The sequence below is a fragment of the Anthonomus grandis genome, chromosome 2 (assembly GCF_022605725.1).
Source record: "Anthonomus grandis grandis chromosome 2, icAntGran1.3, whole genome shotgun sequence".
NCBI lineage: Eukaryota > Metazoa > Arthropoda > Insecta > Coleoptera > Curculionidae > Anthonomus > Anthonomus grandis.
This window is the reverse complement of record NC_065547.1, coordinates 9,518,554-9,536,351: the sequence shown is the minus strand read 5'-3', so window position 1 is coordinate 9,536,351 and position 17,798 is coordinate 9,518,554. Positions and strand designations below refer to the sequence as shown.

The 17,798-nt window shown below is 37.6% G+C and overlaps 2 protein-coding genes across 4 annotated transcripts in view; both read right to left on the bottom strand.

Moving 5' to 3' along the window:
- LOC126747097 (uncharacterized) overlaps positions 1–17,798 on the bottom strand; it is a 326,191-nt gene that overhangs the window by 203,797 nt on the left and 104,596 nt on the right. The gene's annotated exons all lie outside the window — the stretch shown is intronic.
- Positions 15,472–17,798, bottom strand: part of LOC126747021 (serine/threonine-protein kinase Tao) — a 96,401-nt gene continuing 94,074 nt past the window's right edge. For all 3 annotated transcript variants that reach the window (XM_050455504.1, XM_050455513.1, XM_050455517.1), the window contains exon 16: positions 15,472–17,798. This exon is cut by the window's right edge and continues 26,621 nt beyond it. The gene's annotated coding sequence lies outside the window, so the exon portion shown is untranslated.

Sequence of the window (17,798 nt, the reverse complement as noted above, 5' to 3'; positions counted from 1 at the left end):
TGACGAGGGTGGTATTTCTAATCAAACAAAACACCACACTTTTATTTAAATAATTAAGAGAATACTGCTAAAGGGGACACTGACAGATTTCTACAACAATTTTGAGCATTTACCTAAAATGGTAGATTTTACCAAACCATTTAACATTTAAAATTTTCACACTTATACAGTTTTTATGCATGTTTTCCAGCATGAAAATCCTAAATTTAAACATTTCCAGACAACAAATATACACATCAAAGTATCTTAACCCTACCATAAAGAAAAATTATAAAAAATTTCAAGTGAGGTCCCAAACAGAATATTTGCACAAGTCATTTTGACGGGTCTTAAAGTTAATTCAAACATTACTCTTTAACATCACCAATAAAATGACGAGAAAAATTTTGAAAATATTTCATAGTAATTGAGGGGCGCATTCTTAATAGGGAAGAGTTGTGTAGGTTGTAACAGTGAAATTTTTAAAACTTATTTTTACTGTTTTCATACTGTTTTGACGTGTCACTACTATTGCCATTAAATTGTCTGTTTTTAAGAACATATTACATTTACTCTCAAAAGATCAAGACGCACGATTCTTTTTATTAAAGATAAATTGCACAATATCGTCACCGTCATATAAAAACTGTGTAAGTCCACTTTTTTCAGAAATCAAGATAATAACGCCATCTTTTAAGCACTTAAATATGTATAATTTGGTGTCAATGATTTCAGCTTACTTTGATAGGTAGAGCCACAATACTCACAAATGAAACGTACGCAAGTCCACCTGCACACTGGCGTTAACATGAATGTTGCCTAAGTCCGCGCTTTCAATGTCCATATCAAAGGTTTGCTTCAATTATTTTTTGGGTTTTTTTTTCAATTATTTGTAATTTTTTAGGTACAAAAATGTTGCCCACTCTTGATACAGATAACAAACCTAATATATTTCCTTCTTCTACTGTAATCGGTCATTACATGAAAAGTCTGGCCTTTTCACGAAACGCTGCCAAACACTGAAACAAATAACTGTTACGCCGAAAGACTATACATTTTAGACGTTACGTGTAACGTCAGCGTGCTTCGGCCGCTTGATGAAAACGAGCAAAATTACGTTAGGTGTCCGACTGTATTGGACGTTTCATGTAACGCTTCAAATCTACTTTGCACTTGCTGAATCAACATCAACGAAATAACACACATACTAACCTCAAAATGACGACGGCCGAAAGTGTTATTGTGACACAACAAACGCAATTCTACAAGAAATTAGAAGAGTTTTATTCCCAGAAACCTCTACGAAAGCCTTACACAAAGCACAAAATTGAAACAGTTATACAGGAAATTGTAGCAGCTAAGCAGAAACCGTTGTTTAGGTTAGGTTTATATCCGGGATTTCCCGGGTTTCTCGTGGACTCGTGATTTGTACAGTGCACACTGTGAATTAATTCATGCTATTACGAAAACATATCCCCACTGTTAGTAGGTACTACCTGCTAACCTATCATTTTGAAATTGTATACACTTGTGTAGTTTGGATAGCAATATTTAGATATAGAGGGTGTCCTAATATTCCGTAGACATCGAACTAACACGTATTTTTGAAATTAAAATAAGTCGATTGGAGACAATTTATCTCTATACAAAAGTGCTTCATTTGTCTGTTAGAGCTTAGTTTTCGAGATACAGGGTGTTAAAATGTTTATTAAAAAATCGTTTTTTGTTGATTAGTCAAAAACAATTTCTCCAATTGTGATGAAACTTGGTACAGTTGATAGCAGTAATAGGGGGCTACTTTCTATGCAATTAGATTTTGTTTTATATAATAAAAATATTAAACTGTGTTTTTATTGTTAAACTTTGATGCCTTCTAACGGACAAACGAAGCACTTTTGTATAGAGGTAAATTGTGTCCAATCAACTTATTTTAATTCCAAAAATACGTGGCAGTTCTATGTCCATGGATTAATGGGGCAACCTGTATAATGTTAGGTATACAGGATGGCCCGATAGTGTGGCTTTTTAGAAAAAATGTTTCCTAGAAAAGTTTTATGGAAAGCATTGTACTTTCGCAGGAAATTATTCTTATCTACACAGGGGGTTCTATAATAGCGAGGCACAAGAAAATTTTAATTATTTGAAATTTGTTTATTTTTTCTAAAATAGGTTTCTGTTTTAGAGGAAGAAAAGAAAGGCGCGAATACTTTTTGCTGCAGACATATGATGTTATGACCATTTCTGACCAATCACATTTAATGAAGAAACATAAAAGGATGAAATCGAGTTTGTAGTGGCGTACGAAGAGTTATTTGAGAAATTATGTGATTATCATATCAACAAAACAGGGCACGGTGGTCGCGTTAAAATGGAAGTAGCTTTCAAAAATAAATTGAGTATCCCACATCCGGCCATAGAATGTTTTGTTCAATGCTGCAAAAGCTTCAATGAAAAGAAACATGGCAGACAAAAAATTGTAGTACGTCCCATTGTAAGCAAAGATTTTAATGAAAGAGGGCAGGTGGACCTGATAGATTTCCAATCGCTTCCCGACAAGCAATTCAAATGGCTAATGAATTATCAAGATCATGCCACAAAATTCGTATTCTTACGACCAATGGAAACCAAATGTGCCGAGGAAGTTGCTTCCAACTTCCAACTTTTTAAGTATTTTTCTGTTAATAGGAGCCCCGAAAATTCTCCAGAGCGACAACGGTCGCGAGTTTGTAAATAAGGTTATACTTGAATTGAAAGAGGTATAGCCGGAATGCATTATAGTACACGGTCGTCCTAGACACCTCCAGAGTCAAGGCAGCATTGAACGCTCAAATCAAGACGTTGAAAACATGATTCGAGCTTGGATGTCTGACACGAATAGTAAAAGATGGTAGGTAGGTCTTCAGTTTGTGCAATGGCAAAAGAATATCTCACTTCACAGAACAAAAGGGCGGTCTCCGTATAAAGCACTTTTAGGCTGTGAACATAAAGTTGGTCTATCTTCTAGTAACATCCCCTCAGCGCTTGCAAAAACATTAACTTCCGAAGAAGAGCTTATGAAAATTATAAATAACGAAGAAGATTCAGTTGTCGAAATATCGGATGCATATGAAAGTCTCGCTGATGAAGATACCGACATTGCCAATATTGTGTCTTGCTCGGAGGAAAAAAGATCTGAAGAAGCAATTTGCGAAAATTGTTTACGTGTTGTTAATATTACTGAAGTTTGTCAACAAGGTACTGTGGTATAGGTATCTTCAGTACTGTGCAATTTATGTTCCGCTAGCAAAAACAGCTCTGAGGAACGCGACGAAGCTAGAAATAAAACTGAAGCAGCCAAAAAAAGGTTGAGCAATTCGGCAAAAAAATTGCCGACTTTCAATGTAGGTGATTGTGTGTTGTTAAATATTCCTAAAGTCGACAGAGGTCCAGGAGATTCCAGGAATATGATTTGTTTAATAATAGATCAGAAAAATGGTGTAAATCAGGTTGCAGGTAAACACGGTATTATAAAGGGATGGTTTGGTGCTGAAAGTCTCACTGTTGCGGGTTCAGCATTTCTTAATGAAGAGGAAATCCCCTTGGAAAAATCAGTGAGCTTAAGAGAGGCTGTGTCATTAGGATCAGGTGGTCAAGGCTATCTCAAATGTTCGAGTAAACCCAGCAAGCAACAGTGTACCAAAAATAAGTGTATCTGTACAAAAGATAGCGTACTTATTATAACTTATCATTTGTTTAGTTTGATTAATATATGCGTGTTTTACTTTCTTTTATATTTTTGCTCTTGAACTGTAGCTAGCCTCTATTGATTTATTTTTGTAATAAAATTTATTTTGAGGTGAGTATATGTGTTATTTCGTTGATGTTGATTGAGCAAGTGCAAAGTAGATTCGAAGCGTTACATGAAACGTCCAATACAGTCGGACACCTTAACGTAATTTTGCTCGTTTTCATCAAGCGGCCGAAGCACGCTGACGTTACACGTAACGTCTAAAATTTATAGTCTTTCGGCGTAACAGTTATCTGTTTCAGTGTTTGGCAGCGTTTCATGAAGATGCCAGACTTTTCATGTAATGACCGATTACAGTAGAAGGCTGCGACATATAGATTTGTTAATTATTGTTTGTTTAAAATATTCGCTTTTCTTCTTTGTTTCATGGTTCTAGTGAATTGTTATAATATTTCGATATAAATGTTATTTTTTTATTTAATTTTCAAGTAGTTGCTTATCTCTAGGGTGGAATAGTAAAGGTTTGTAAGTTGGGATATCAACGCAGAACACTGCATTTGAAGTTCCTAGTAACGATCGTGGCGTGTCGAAGTCATGAATAAAAAGAATATAGCATAATTTCATATATAGGATGTCTCAGAAACATGTTCGTTTTTAGATCAGTCCTCTTGTAGAATACGCATGTTCCAGAAAACGACACGGTTGAACAACGTTGCAAAAAATTAAAGATTTTGCACTTGCATTTTGTTAAAGCTGGACAGAGCTTCTTGGAAAAAAAAGGGTAGCTTAGAAATTGGCACATGCCTTTTTACTTACATTAATTAGCTTCCCACTAGTGTAAACGTAATATCATTATTTTTAGACCCTTGCGGTAGTCAAAAACGGGACCAAAATATTATGCTCTTGTTAATGCTTATGCTTTATTACTCTAATTGGTTAAAAAAAATCCCAACTTAATGGTTATGAAGCAAAAGTTTCTGGAAAGTGGACACAGCTACATGGAAGTAGACAGCGTGCAAAGTGCTATTGAACGGCCTCAGAAGTTTCTTCCTGTGTTTAATGAATGATTAGTTAACAATATTTCGCATGGCCAACAAAAAAGAAGCCATTTGTTGTACAGGAACTTAAGTTTTAAGATTTTCTTGACTTGGAAAGTATTTCTAATGAAAAATAAGACGAGATATGTCAATAATGAAAAGGTAAACTAGTTGAAAATTAAACGTTTTCGTTACCAAAAGGCTAAGCCAGGGATCCTTGAGTATAGACATGATCATACAGAGAAATAAAAGTTTTTGGGACTGTCCAATTTGAAAGAAATAACGCTAAAAAACGTGTACCCGAAGCGACCTATAAGTTCCAAAAAGAAAAACAAGGTTTATTAAAGATAATCGCAAATCGGGATTAATTCCAGATGAATTTCACCCATATTATCAAAATCTACCATCGTCCGACAATATTCGTGAATCAACACTTGAAGATAGTGATCCTGAAGATAACATTTAAGATAAAGGTAAGATAAGTTCCCAAGCCTGCCAATAAATTCAGGCAAAATAGGTTAAGTACACATTTTTTTTGTATTAGTACCATTTGCTAATTAATTTCTGCCTGACATCTGGTGTTAATTATGTTCATGCTACTACAATCTATGTTATATTATCATTTATTAAATGTTTCCGTTAATGTTAGGTACGTGCGCCAAATATTGCCATTGTTCCTAATATCGCCACCCCTCCTTACTCAGCCAGTATCGAGACTAAAATTTAGATGGCAGCATCAAAAGTTAGTTTGTGGGGACTTGTATCGCCCTCTCACTCACTCCGAGAGTGGAGTGGAGGCTGTCAATTGTCAGGATGTATTCGATCCATTATGGCGGATTAGGTTGCATCTGAGTCGTGACAGAGACTGGTTGTAAAAGTCGTTGACTTCCACGTGTCTAAGCTATGTAGCTGTTTTCTTGTACGATTGGTACAATAAAGTATTGTTATCCGTTAACAAGTGTATTATTTTGGTGTTTAAGAGTATAGGATCTCTCGTCTGGTGACTACAAAACCTACAGTGGTGACCCCGACGTTCATATAGTAACGGTTGTGCGTGTGCTGTAAGTTAGCAGTGAACTAGTACGCTATTTGCTAATTTTACCCTGGAACGGTGATGTGATCGCTCAGTAGTGTTGTTAATGAATTTTATTGAAAAATTGTGCCGTCTTCAGTAGCCTTACTGCCAATTTTTCCCATCTGCCATCGTGTGCGTCCGGCTTTGTGATTGTTCGTATCGCTAGGCAGAATTCTGGCACGCAGTTGCTGCCGGTTGAAATTGTGCTGTGTGCAGCCGGCTTTTTCAGTTCGACTGTTGGCCGCACTTGTTGGTAGCGTTTGTACGGTTGCTGTTTGCCGTTTGCCGGATGTTGGGCTGGTTGCTGTACTTTGGGGCGCGACGTTTCGCCACTTGACTCTCGCATCTCGCCGTCTGACAGCAGGATCAGCTGATTTCAAACTTCAAACTTGTGATTGACGGATCAGCTGATTTGATACTTCAGTGCAGTGCGTAAAGGTACAAAAGTTTAAATTTATTTAGTTTTTTATTATGGGTGTGTGATAATCATCCCTTTTGATTAATTATCGTCACTGTTTTTACTGTATTAAATATTGTGTTGGAAAACTATTTTTAATTTAAAATTAGATCATACTTTTTTATTTTATTCATTTATTTCACATATATTATTCATTTTGTTCCATTATGTCGTCTGAAGAGCTACAAGTGCAATTAGATCAAACTAATGCTCAACTACGTGATGTCAGGGACGCCCTGGCTAACGTTATTGCCGGTAATGGCCGTAATGAAGGCCGCATCGATGCTGTTTCGCCTAAAATTCCCAAAATTATAACTTCTGATATTCAGTGCTGGCTTTTTCAGGTCGATGCCGCTTTCCGCCGTGCCAGTATAACTGTAGATTCTACAAAATTCGATTATTTAGTTATGGCTATTGACGATGAGGAAGCCTTCAAATGTATCAGCTCAATAATTAAATCGAGTCCGCTTCCGGGTGATGCGTTTGAACAAGCAAAAGCCAAGCTTGTTTCACGTTTTTCCTTATCTAAGGAGGACAGCTTAAAAAAGTTATTAAAGGGTCGTGTCGATGTTAATTGCAAACCTTCTATAGTATTGAGTCAACTTCGTGATTTAAATGAAAGTAACCTCTCGGATCAAGTTCTTAAAACAATCTTTCTCGAGTGTCTTTCGCAACAACAGCGCGACATTCTAACGATTGTATCAGACAAGGACCTTAAAACTTTAGCCACTATCGCCGACAAAATTTCGTGTCAACGGGGTTCGAACGCTGAATTTCCCCAAGCTTTCGGGGTATTTAAAAAACCCGTACCATCATTGCCAGTAGACCGCTCTGAATTTCAAAAGCTCGAGGCAAAATTTGACACCATGATGGAATCATTTAAGCAAATGCAAATGGAATTTAAACGCTTACGCAGTCGCGGTCGGTCACGGTCTGGGTCCAATCAGGGTCGCAGGAGTAATTCTGCGAAATCCGAGTTATGTTATGCGCATCAGAAATACCCGAATAACGCTCTTTCGTGCAAAGAGTGGTGTAAAATGTTCGCGGAATTTTCAGCTAAGCCAAAAAACTAAGTTCTACACCTTCCTGTTTGGAGGCGGCAGGTAAAGGTGTGATTGGACCTTCTCGACGTCTTCATATCCGTGACAGGACCACAGGTCAAATTTATCTTGTCGATACCGGTGCGGACATTTCGCTAGTGCCAGTCGATCCTAGGTTTCGCGACAGACCGGCTCGGCTAAAACTTTATGCCGCTAATAATAGCTTCATAAATACTTATGGTGAGGCGCTTCGTACTCTGAATTTGGGGCTGCGGCGCGACATATCCTGGAACTTTTGTATCGCGGAGGTTCCATATGCCATTATTGGCGCCGATTTACTTTTCCAGTATAATTTGGCGGTTGATCTACGCAGGAAATGTTTACTGGACACTTCAACTGAGCTATGCTCTAAAGGAATTGTCAAAGAGGCTCCTGTACACTCCATACATTGTGTGCTGATAGATAGTGAGTGCAAAAAAATTCTTTCAGAATTCCCAGAAATTACAGGCAGCTCCTGCAATATTCCTCCAAAAATTCCTAGAGTTTTCCATCATATAGTTACCTCAGGACCTCCCTTGTCAGCTCGGGCTCGTCGGCTACCGCCTGATAAGCTAAAGTATGCAAAAATGGAGTTCCAGCATTGGATAAACACTGGTAGGTGTAGACCCTCTTCTAGCTCTTGGGCAAGTCCCATTCATATGGTCAAAAAGGGTGACACCGAGTGGCGGGTGTGTGGTGACTATAGACCGTTAAATGCTGTCACCAAACCGGATAAATATCCCATTCCCCATTTATATGACTGCTCCAGTGAATTACATGGTAAAAAAATCTTCAGCAAGCTTGATCTTATTCGTGCTTATCAGCAGATTCCAGTTCATCCTGAGGACATCGAAAAGACTGCTGTAATAACTCCCTTCGGTTTGTTCGAATTCATGTTCATGACTTTCGGCTTGCGTAATGCTAGCCAGACCTTTCAGAGATATCTCAACCAAGCCTTGAGCAATCTTGATTTTACCTTTGCTTATCAGGACGATATTTTGGTATTCTCCAAAACCATTGAAGACCATCACACTCATTTACGAGCAGTCTTCGAAAGACTTAGAGAATTTGGTCTTCGCTTAAATCCCGCCAAATGTGTTCTTGCTGTTAATGAAATTGATTTTCTGGGTTATCGCATTAACCATCGTGGTATATCTCCTATTCCTACTAAGGTTGAAGCCATTTTAAGTTTCCCCAAGCCTTCTACGGTCTCTCAGCTTCGCCGCTTCTTAGGCATGGTAAATTTTTACCATCGCAATATTCCTACCGCGGCCTCCTCTCAAGCTCCTTTAAATGCATATTTCAAGGACTCGCGTAAAAATGATCAAAGTCCTATCATCTGGACGGATCAGTCTGAACGAGCTTTTGAAAAAGTTAAACAGGAGCTAGCTAGTGCAGTCTTACTAGTCCATCCCCGCGCTGGTGCGGAACTCCGTGTGGTATCCGACGCCTCTGACATTGCGATTGGTGCGTCCCTCGAACAACTGTCTGAACCGATTGATGGAACGAAGCAGTCCTGGGAGCCTTTGGCATTCTATTCTCAGAAATTGTCCCCTCGGCAGACTCGATACAGTCCTTACGATAGAGAATTGCTAGCCATTTACGAGGCAATTAAATACTTTGAGCATTATCTTGAAGGTCAGGAGTTCAAGGTTGTGACCGACCATAAGCCCTTGATCTACGCTTTTCTTCAGCGTCCAGACAAAGCTTCTCCCCGGCAATCTCGCCAACTTTCATACATTTCCCAATTTACTACGTGCATTGAATACATTAAAGGTTCAGATAATGTGGTGGCTGACTGTTTGTCACGTATTGAGTCTCTCTCTCTACCCATAGACATCTCTCTAAAACAAATTTCTGATTTGCAGAGCAAAGATGAAGAACTGGCAGAGCTTATTAAGACACCCCATAAAGACTTCTGTTTTAAAACCTTCGACTTTGGTCCTGACAAGACATCTTTATATTGTGATATCTCTGGCGACTCCATTCGCCCCTTTATCCCTTTACCATTACGGCGCGTGATCTTTGATCGTATACATAACGCTGCCCATTGTGGAACCAAATCAACTGACAGGCAAATTCGCATGAAGTACATTTGGCCCGGTCTGCACCGTGATGTTGCACTATGGTGCAAAACCTGCTTAGATTGCCAGCATGCCAAGGTTTCTAGGCATGTCAAATTTATTCCTGAACATTTTGTAACCCCTGATGGTCGTTTCGACCACGTACATATCGATCTGGTGGGCCCCTTGCCTCCAAGCAACGGCTTCCATTATATTTTGACAATGATTGATCGGTTCTCCCGTTGGGTAGAGGCCATTCCAATCCCGGATAAATCTGCCCAAACTGTTTCGCGGGCCTTTTATGATACATGGGTCTCTCGTTATGGGTCTCCCAAAGTTATTACCTCTGACCAGGGTCTTGAGTTTGAAGCCACCTTATTTAAAGCCTTACTTAGCCTTATTGGCACTCAACACATCCATACGACTGCTTACCACCCCGCGGCAAACGGAATGATCGAGCGTTGGCATCGTTGCCTTAAAGCCGCTTTGAAGTGTCACAATGACAAGAATTGGACGCGGACCTTATCCACGGTTCTTTTAGGGTTGCGCTCTCATGTTCGTGCTGACACCGAGGCATCGCCTGCCGAATTCTTGTTTGGCACGACACTTCGCATGCCTGGCGAATTCTTTCTTGAAGGGGATTTTACTCCTGATCCTCGCACATTCATCGAGGAGTTTCGTGAGTTTATGCGACTCGTCAGGCCTGTTCCAGTCACACATAACCACAAGAGGCGCGCGTTTGTTTTTAAAAATTTATACGAATGCTCCCATATTTTCTTACGCAATGTTGTTGCGAAGGCACTCGAACGAACTTATTCCGGACCTTACAAGGTTGTTAAAAGACTGTCCGATAGGGTGTTTGATATCGATATCAACGGGAAAACGAAAAGCGTCTCGGTTGAGCTACTTAAGCCGGCATATCTCATGTCTGAAGACTTGTTAGCTGATACACTTGATAGCGACCCTCCTTTAACCACCCCTTCGAGTCTAGCTGGAACCCAGGACTCGAATGGTGCTGGCAATTCGCCAGTCACCTCATCCAGTTTGGCTGGAACCCACGACTTGGACGGTCCTGGCGATTTGCCAGTACCAATGGTTGAAAAGGTTTTAAAAACTTACGCTCGTAAAAAGCAAGTGAGATTTTCAAATATATAATTTTATTAATCTTTGCATATTATAGTGTTTGTAACTTTGTGTTATTCTAATGTTGCTAATGCATAATTTTATTAATCTTTCCATATTATATAATGTTTGTGACTTTGTTGAATTGTAACGTTCACACTAGGAGGGGAGTGTGTGGGGACTTGTATCGCCCTCTCACTCACTCCGAGAGTGGAGTGGAGGCTGTCAATTGTCAGGATGTATTCGATCCATTATGGCGGATTAGGTTGCATCTGAGTCGTGACAGAGACTGGTTGTAAAAGTCGTTGACTTCCACGTGTCTAAGCTATGTAGCTGTTTTCTTGTACGATTGGTACAATAAAGTATTGTTATCCGTTAACAAGTGTATTATTTTGGTGTTTAAGAGTATAGGATCTCTCGTCTGGTGACTACAAAACCTACAAGTTTGATTTGTCGGCCATTTGTTTTACCATCGAAAGGTTTAGTCTATGTCTTTCGTCAGACGTAGGAGCACGCTATTTGTTTTTCTTCTCCGCGTTATAAACAAGTTCACATTTTACGTTGATTGTAATACAATCTAACCTAATATTTTCTGGATTTTTTTCAATAAGCACATGTAAGTACATCCAATGGTTCTTGAATTATAAATTGCTTCAATTATTTTATATGTGTTTCTAGGTTATCTATTTTTTTTTCTTTACGTCATTTGTTCCTAATATTGTCAGTGGCAATATTAGGAACAAAATATATATTTTTTTGTAGAATGCCAAGAAAAAGAGCTCGGTGGTCAGAAGAAGACCTACGCTCAGCGTTGCAAGCCATAGGGAATGGAATGTCCATCAAAGCTGCTGCCAAGCAATACAGTATACCTCGTACAACACTAGGCCTTCAGAACAAGAAAATGAGTTAGTGCAAAGAATCCACAGACTAGCTGAGGTAGGAATGCCTATAACAAGCAAGATTTTATTGAAAAGTGTATTTTCTTATGCAACAGCAAAAAACATTTCAAATCCGTTTTCTAAAATCTCGAATAGGGCTGGTAGAAAATGGCTCAAGTTATTCTTAACTAGGCATCCGGACGTATCGAAACGAAGAGCTCAACAAATGAATATGGCGCGAGCCCAAAAAATGAATAGGCCAATCGTTGATGACTAGTTTCATAAGCTAAGAGAAACCATCGAAAAGCTAATGTTATTTGACAAACCAGGTAACATTTATAATATGGACGAAAAAGGGTGCAGATTGACAATTCATAAGCAACCAATTGTTTTAGCCAGAAAAGGGGCAAAGCGCGTACATTTAACCGCACCCGAGCATGGGGAAAATGTGTCAATTGCAGGTTGTGGAAACGCACTGGCTCAATCAGTACCACCTTTTGTGCTTTTTAAAGGACAAAAGTTAAAACCGGAATGGTCTGATCACTTGCCACCTGGCTCAAAAGCAATTGTCACAAATAAAGGAAGCATGACATGTGAAGCCTTTATTGTATGGCTTACTCATTTTTCCTCATTCAAAAATTCTAGCCCAACACTACTAATATTCGATGGGGCTTCGATGAGGTTTGGAGAAATTTTTACTCCCGTTTGGTTCAAAGCAATGATTCCATCAAACATTATTTCTGGTTTTAAAGCCACCGGTATATATCCATTTAGACCAGAGGCTATACCTGAAGAGGCTTATGCACCGGGTTTGATCACCCACAGAGAAGAAAACGACGTAGTAAATAATTTTCAAGGTGTATCAGATATCGTGGAAAGTTCTTGCAGGTCAATTGAGTTTGCAGACAAAAACAAAGCAAGTACAAGCGGGTATCAAGTGCCAAAGAAAACTGTTGCGGTTTAGTTTGCAAACGCGAGTACAAGCGGATATCAACTACTAAAAAAACCGCTTCAAAAAAGAAAGAAGAGTCCCGTTTCTAGCACAGATACCGAATCACTATCGGATTTTAGTCTTGACGATGATTCACTTGACGATATATCCGATGAAAATGAACCTTTAGTAAATTTGAAAAAAAAAAGTTTAGAAGATAAGTTTAGTCGAAACAAAAAACAGACTACACAGACTAAGAAACTTAACACCAGGGCTATTGGGAACTATGAAAGCAGCGATGACGATGAAATAATTAAATAAACTAATACAAAAACAAAAAGATGTAAAGAGACTAACTAAACTGCCACAAAATAAAAAAGACGATACCATCACAGAGGAAACCATAAACTCTAATCAGAATATGGACTCAACACCCGACTCTAAATGCTTAGATACTTCGTTTAAAGATATTGGATTGCTCATTACCCCCGAAATCAAGTACCTACAGTAAAAAGGAAGCCGGCTTTAAACAGTAAAGCCCAGCAAGTTACCAAAGATCTTTTCGCGCCAAAACCAAAATTGGATTCAACCAAAGTTGTCAGAGAAGCAAAGAGTGGTACCAAAAAGAGAAATCGAAGGAAAAATCAGAAGAACCGAAAAAATCGTGGTTTTGTTTTCTTTGTAACACCTGCCGGGAAGAAGATATGCGCTTGTGCATAGTTTGTTATAAATATGTTCATGAAGCCTGTGTAGGCCTAACTAAAAATGACAAAGAAAGGTTTATTTGTCCTTACTGTTCTTAATTTTTTTTAACTGTTTGTTCTATCTTTAATCTGTAGTTCCATAATGACTGAAGATCGCAATAAGAAAGTTTACTTATCTTTTAAGTTATCAATTTTTGTTGTCTTAGAATAATTTGTTAATTTTTCTGTAGTTCCTAATATTGACATGGGGTGGCAATAATAGGAGGTCTAGTGATCCCAATATTGCCATTGTCGACCCCAATAAAAACTTACATTAATTTAGTTTCTATTAAGTTTTTGGATTTGAATAAAAAATAATGTTAGAAACAATGCATTTTTATACCCGTGCGTAAAATTGTACTCACCTATTAATAACAGTTTAAGAATTACTTATAACTAAGCGTTAAGGTGGCAATATTTGGCACACTTACCTTAGTTGTTTTACTGTAGGTTGAAACATTCAACCCTGATTTAGATAAAACTAACAAAATGTTACTTATCTAGATTTGGCAGTAAGCCGACGATATACGGATTGAGGTAATACGAGGTCTGGCTATTAAATAACGAGACTGCGTGCCTAGAGGGCGCCCTAGATATCTTGTCTATGCACGTACCAAAACACGTTTTCATCATTATTATAGTATTCGTGCAGTAGCGGTTTGAAACAAACGTGTTTTTTTCTCGTGCCGAAAACCATGTGTGACGAAAAACAAGAGCAACGCATCAATCTTAAATTTCTCGTTAAATTGAATAAAACTCCGACTGAGTGCTATAAATTGTTGCAAGAGGCCTATGGGGAAAATTCTCTCTCTCGTGCGCGTGTTTTTGAGTGGTGTAAGCGCTTTAGCGAGGGCCGAGAGAGCACTGAAGATGACCAGCGCTCAGGTCGCCCCGTCACTGTTTCAACTAAGGAAACAGTGACCAAAATCAACCAAATTGTGCGTGCAGATCGTCGAATGAGCACCCGGATGATTGCCGAGGCTGTAAACGCCGATAAAGAAACGGTTAGGAATTTTACACGGGGAATTACACATGACAAAAGTCTGTGCGATGATGGTGCCAAAAAACCTGACTCCTGACCAAAAGCTCTTGCGTCAACAGGTCTGCTCAGATTTCCTTGAAAGGTTAGAAGAAGATCCCGGACTGATGAAAAACATTATTACTTGCGACGAAACGTGGATTTTTCAATACGATGTAGAAACCAAGCGGCAATCGATGCATTGGAAGATGCCTGAATCGCCCAGAATAAAAAAAGGATGGTCCAAATCAAAATTCAAGGCAATGTTGATAGTTTTTTTCGACATTAACGGTATCGTGATGACTGAATGGGTTCCAGAGGGTCAGACTGTCAACCAGACTTACTATTTGTCAGTTTTGGCAACACTGCGAGAACGAGTTCTTAAGAAACGGCCCGAGTTGTGGAAAAACAACTCGCGGATTTTGCACCAGTACAACGCACCTGCCCATAACGCGCTCTCTGTGAAGCAGTATTTGGCCGGTAAGCGTACTCCAGTGCTCGAACACAATTTGGCCCCGTGCGACTATTTTGATATATGATATATATGATTTGAGTCGATGGAAGCGGTAAAGCAAAAAACGGCAGAGCTCCTAAAGGCCCTCACCAAAGAAGACTTCCAGCACTGCTTCGATCAATGGAAAAAACGCAGGAAAGATGTGTGCCGAGGGAAGGGGAGTATTCGAATGTATAATAATTTTTATAATAAAACCCTTTTTCGTAACCAGTCTCGTTATTTAATAGCCAGACCTCGTATGATCATATCTTAACCTGTAGTTCTAAGCTCGATTAGCTCTGCATGGAAAAGCGTAGTAAATCATTGTTTTTAAAGTTTGTACATCGAATTATTACAAAACAAGTTTCCACCTACCTCTTCAATAAACTCTCAACTATCCAATATTACGTAATATTATTTAAATATGTTAATATGTAGGTACATGAAGAAGATGATAACCATCACCCTTCACTTTTACCAATCATCATAGTTACCAAAAAATTGACCCCAATACCGACTAGGTGTTCTGATCACCTAGTACTGTCATTAAAACTTAATCTAGTAACGTAGTCAAAAGTACTAGAGAGATTAATCAGACGATCGTTTTCAGATTAAAAAAAAGGAAATTTTTATATTAATCTGCCCAAATCTGTAGTATGCCACTAACGTCGATAAAAAATTTCCGATTTTTTTTCAACATTATCCACAACGCCTTTCATAATTTCTTTTCTGAAAAAATTTACCAAAAAAGAGCGAGCATGGAAAGTTGGATTACACCCGAGATAATTAACATGTAAAAAGAACTAAAAAAATCTCTATTGACTTTATCAAGTTAGTAAAGACATAAAAAATAAGTATAACGACCTTAATAAAAATTATAAAACTTTAATACAAAAATCAAAACGCGTTTTTAACAACACATACCTTGAAAATTCACAAAATATTACAGCCAATCAAAATGTTTAACTACCAATAGTAGGTACCAAACACCTTGTTTTCTTAAAATTTGAACTTTCTTTACTGTTCCAACCTACAAGCCTTTTCGAAAAGGACGATTTTGCAACTCTTTTGAATTTCTTTACAAAATGCAATTTATCTCTGTACTTATAAAACAATTTACATTACAAAATTATGAGTCTAGCTGTCGAACAGTATTGATGGATTCAAAAATAAGTAGTCGTTTCTAATTTATTGGTGAACAACTTCCGTTTCAACCTACATTAATAGATTGCAAGAAAATTTCTTAATATCTTTCATATGTAAGTCAAGTGATTTTTTAAGATATTCAACTTGGGTTTGTTTTCTTATGAGAGCAATATGTTATAAACAAGATATTCTAAACTCAAGGGTGATCATTCGGATCTCGAAAAACGCGAGAGACAAACCAAAAATGTTAAGTAATTAAAAGAAATCCATTTTTCATTGCCACTTTTTTCCCCCGCATAATGAATGGTAACTTAAAATTGAATATACGACGTTTCGACTTTTTTTTAAACATATTGAACAAATAACAATATGCATTATCAACTTTTCCACTGTTCATCAATGCTTACTAATGAGAGACATTAAACCTTCTCATGATACATTTTATCACATTTCGAAGTTAATCAGGACCATTTCATACTAAAACTCTGCAATGCTTCTGATCCCAAAAGAACGCGAAAACGGAAGGAAGAAAGAAATAGACCAAAATCCATGTCATTGTATTATGGGAAAAGAAAGGATGGATTACTAGTCAATGTGTGTAGGCAAAGTTTTATGAATATTTTAAGTGTAAGAAATTACCGAATATTATATATTCTAAAACGCTATAAGAACAATAATGAAATGCCCGCTGAACGTTGCGGAGATTAGATAAAAGAAAAAAAATAACAACAAACGAGCAGATATAAACAAGTTTGTAGGATTATGCATTGAGTCTCATTACTGCCGTTCCAAAACATATCACAGATTTTAATTGCCAGCAGAGCTTAGCATAAGGGACCTTTGGAAGATGTATAATAATTGTATTCAAAATGATCTTCAGGTCAGAGAATCATTTTTCGAACATTTTTTTACAAGGAAATATAATGTTCGGCACACCCAAAACAGATCTATGTTCCACATGTCTTCATTTCGAAGAAATAATTAAGATTGCTACAGATGATGGAGGCAGGAAAAAAATTTGGCTTTACCAAAAATTCCGGACCAGGCAGCATACTTCGGCCTGCAACTAAATTTTTACCACAGCCCAAGCTAAATTAAATCCCGCTACAGTTAGGTCATATACATGGACTGAGGTGGATTATTAAAAAGGAACTCATGAAATAGCTTCACCTACTTATTACACTTTAACGCCTTCTGAACTTCTGAAGCAAGAGTGTGAGAACCGTACGTATATTTTTGAAAAGTAAGTTGATGCTCCAGTACTTGAGTGGAAGACTAAAGTACAACTTTCAATAAAACGTCCCTCGCAGTGGCATTTTAAATTTCAAATATCCAAACGGATTAAAATTTTAAAGTTATGATGGTGGTGTTACTGTAAGAGGAGAAAGTTTTCATAGAAATGATATTGGTACACAAAAGTCATTACTTCAAAGGGGTAGAAAACGGTTACTTAATCCAACTATTCTGGAAAACGGAATTGCAGTTTAACCAGACCAGAAAAAGCATATTAGTATATTAATTAATAAGCATTACGAAGAGCAATAACAAAGCAATGAGTTCTTATCATTTTTTAAAAATGCTTTTGAAAACAATAATTTTGGAGCCACCCTTCAGAAAGAAGTAATAAAAGTAAAAGTTATTTCTGAAAATATGCGTGTTTGGCTGAAAATTTAAATTTTGATACTTTTTAACTTTGTATTACTTATACTTTGTCAGGTCAAACTAGCGGAATGCTCGCGGTTTTTGCTAAAGCGTGTTTATTTTTAATAATATATTTTATTAAAGTACTGTTTTATATGGTATGGTTTTTATTTTTATTCTTGATCAATTTATTAAAATTTCACAGATATTTTGAATAAAATTTCGACATTTCATTGATCTTAACACACAAAACTCGACATGAAGAAATTTAAATGTAATTTATAAAAAAAACAAGCTGTTAGATTTTTAGGCATACAGGTAATTGGGGTATGGTACTTAAGACGTTAATCATACATTAATTTTTATGTTGTTAGTAGTAATATTAAAACCATAATCGGTTTTTTCCTAA